Below are 3,615 nucleotides of genomic sequence, written 5' to 3'. Positions count from 1 at the left end.
AATGCATCATCTCACTGAAAAATAGAATTAGTAACAAAAGACAATGTATTTTGATTGCTAGAAGCATACAAATCTTCAAAAGGAAGATATGTGATAGAAGAACAGTAACAAAAACTTGTAAATATTGACATTATTCTGTGGAAGAAATTAATAGACTTTCAAGTAGGGATAAACAGTTTGTCCCAAATCCGGATCCCATACCGGTAACGTACTGGAACCAGTACCGAACCGTACCAAATTTTAAAATATGGGATGGTACTCGGCTGCAGCAAATGACCATAATAGTACATGGTTGCAGCAAATGACCATAATAGTGAAGTGTAGAGGTTTTTTGATTTCATCAACTTACTTCTTGGTTATTTCCGAACGAATCACTCGCTTTCCTGTAACAATAATATAAGATATGTATACATAATTTTCAACGGTTTTCATTTTTAGATGGACCTTCATTGCATGATTTGCATGAAAACGATCCAACAGATGCCATCTTTTTTTTGTGTGCTTGGAGTATTAACCTGTAAATTAAGTTATAAGTTTTTTGAACAAAAAAGGGTAGAGGGTAAAATAGTAATTTTATTATTACCTTTGCAGTGTTGAAAACTTCTGTCTTGCAGTCTTGGAGAATGCTAATGGATAAACACTTGCAACGTCATAAATATACACCTGGTTTATATCTTTGTGATTAATTAATCTTTTTGTCAAAATCATAAAATGGTTAATTTATCTGATGAATCTTGTGTAATTGGAGGTCTATAACAAACAAAATGATAGTATTAGTTTAATATTTAGCAAAAAATAAAAAAAGTTGCAACCTTGCAATTATAGCTCCAAATCTAAAGAATTAAATCGGGTTGCAATGACGGTTACCTTGCATAAAGATGTGTTACTTAAAGTTAGAATGGCTTCCGTTAATCTAAAAAGTATTTTCAAATAAGAATATACTTTCGACTATTAAATGGTGATAATAACAACCTTCTTTCATCTGTTGCTGCAAGTGTTTTCCTTTCTCTTCTTTGAACCACACGTACCCCCGCCATCTCACCAAGATACACAACGACCTATAAAATCCAGAGTATGTGCTATCATTATTTGTAATATTAATATTTTTTAATGAATATAAATCATACATACATACAATTGTAATATATCGTTTTTAATTAAATTATTCAACAATTGTTTATTTTTATAATACGGTAAATGCAAAAAAATACCTCTACAATAGCATCAAAATAAAAAAATGTCCCAACTGTTCAAAGATTTTTTCATTTTTTAGTTAATTAATAGTTGTCACACTCTCTGTTAATATATCTAGGAATAATGTGAACCAACCTTAACAGGCATCTGGTTCAAACGTGGAGCAAGGCAGCAGGAAGGTTATTCAAATCACCTGTACAATAGCCACAAACTAAGAAACCCTAAAATCTAAAAAATCACATGAAAAATTATAGATATTTGAAAGAAGAATAGAAGCTTTATATTAATCTGAGCACCATAACATCAATTTGATTAAAAAAAAAACTAACCACATCGATGTCTTCTTCTTATTACTGCTCCAAATGGAAAAAAAAAAAGAGAGTAATAAAAAAAGAAATCTTCACCTTCCAGTCAGAACCCTGAAGAAAAGAATCCATGGAGAAAACCAAAAACAATATTCTGAATACATAACTGTACTAACCTCATATGATATTTTTGCCAAAAACTCATAAAACTGTAGCTAAATCTGTGTGCTCATAAAACCGCAAACCCATCTATCCGTACTAATCTGGGGAACAAACAGCAAACCAAACATTCTCTAATATAGAAAAACAAATTAAAAAGGCAACAAATCAGTGAACATACCTGATTTCATATCTAGAGGTGGATCTGGCACTATGATTAGCAAAAGTGAGAAAAAAAAAAACAAAGGACTGACTTGGACATCCACTGTTTTGATTATCTGATCTCATCCAACATTTCCCTTTCCTACTCGAAGAAGGTGCAGATGTGTTTATGAACCAACTTCGAGCTTGATTAAAAAAACAAATAGATTGAATGCACCTTAGAAAAGGATATGCAAACAGATACTAATTTTCACTACTGAGTTTGCTTTTATAGGGTTTTATACTTTCTAAAATGAATCAAATTGAGCCAAGTGAAAAGTTTTACAATATTGCTAGATCTGTATAGGTTTCAAGCTTTTATTAAGTGAAAGTGGAACCGAATGCATCTACATACGCAAGTAACTGAACTATTATTACAAACTAACTACAAAGTGAAAGTGCTACATATCTACCAAACATGCAACACGAGTAGTCTTTTCAAAACAATACAAAGGAACCTGCCACTCTGCATCCTCAGGAACAGCACCAAGTTCGAATGTCATCATGTGTGCAGCTCTTCCTGCAACATCATATCCCACACAATTGTTCAAACCGTAACCCTAAGTCCCATAATTTCACCAAATAATGAATCAAATTAAAGAATCTGAAAGGGGGCGTATGTTACATACCAGTGTAGAAGACCCAATGAACAGGTCGTCTAGTGACTACATCCTCATAGTAAGTAATGAAATCGGCCTTCTCCCATACGTAACAGAGGAATCCGTTGACTTGTCGTTGACCGACGTAGGTGGCACCGCAAGCCAATTAGGGCTAAGGATCCTGACTTCCAGCTGAGCAGAGGAGCACTCGCGATTGGAATCGAGGGTATAGAAGAATAATGTATCGTTGTTCCACTCGAGGTCGTACTTGATGTTTCCGAGCTGATGTTGGATGATGTTAAAGTTATGGCCATTGGGCCAATCATACCAAAGATCTATCAATTGAAGTTCGCCGGTGTAGTTCATGACCAGAAGTGAGTGGAATTACTCCGGCCATGGCGTTGGCTTGGGCGGCTCCTCCCCTTTGTCGATAATGCTGCAATGGTGGTCAATAGTAAGATGGAGAGGCAGAGATTGACATCGTCGTAAGTGCTTCCGCTTCTATCTTCAACCAACGATCGACAATTACAACAACAATCTGCAGCAGAAGCACCACCAAAAGATCGACAACTAAACATTAGAAGCACGTCGAGTTGAGAAAACCAATCGATCTGAGAAACCAAAGTGTGAACTATGGGGAAGAAACTCGAATCAAGAAGTGATTTGAAGAAAATCACTGAAGTTGATTTTACCTTAATGAAGGGTTCGTCTCCTTCTGCCCCGCACCTACCTTCGTTGATATTTCTGTGGATGGAAAAAATAGATGATGAAGAAATGAGTCGGTCGAAGTGAGGATGAACGCCATCGGTGACCCCGATCTGAAAATCGGCAGTACTGTGCTTCATCATCGGTTGAGAGAAGATCGAGAAAAGAATGAAGCGGAAGAAATGAGATGAAGAAAAATCAGAAGAATCAAGAAGACATGTTAGGGCTTCTAGACGATTTTGACGGGAGAAGAAAAGGTTGGATAAGAACAAAGAAACTGAAGGACCAATATTCCTTATCACGGTAGAGGAGCGCCCCGATGAACAGTACCCTAGTTAGAACCTTGGTTAGACACTATTCATAAGAAGTGCTCCCCTTTAATATATATATATATATATATATATATATATATATATATATATATATATATATATATATATAAAAGAATATGC

The 3,615-nt window shown here is 35.2% G+C and overlaps 1 pseudogene across 1 annotated transcript; it reads right to left on the bottom strand.

The window, feature by feature from the left end:
* Positions 1-2,153: 2,153 nt before the first annotated feature.
* Positions 2,154-3,263, bottom strand: LOC145073091 (uncharacterized protein At4g14100 pseudogene; annotated as a pseudogene). Its single transcript, XR_013691233.1, has 3 exons — positions 3,189-3,263; positions 2,489-2,959; positions 2,154-2,379 (listed from the first exon to the last, which is right to left on the bottom strand). The product of XR_013691233.1 is annotated as an uncharacterized protein At4g14100 pseudogene (transcript).
* Positions 3,264-3,615: the final 352 nt, after the last annotated feature.

The sequence above is a fragment of the Lactuca serriola genome, chromosome 9, assembly GCF_051521515.1.
Source record: "Lactuca serriola cultivar US96UC23 chromosome 9, Lser_US96UC23_V15, whole genome shotgun sequence".
Taxonomy (NCBI): Eukaryota; Viridiplantae; Streptophyta; class Magnoliopsida; order Asterales; family Asteraceae; genus Lactuca; species Lactuca serriola.
This window is presented reverse-complemented; position numbering and strand designations above follow the sequence as displayed.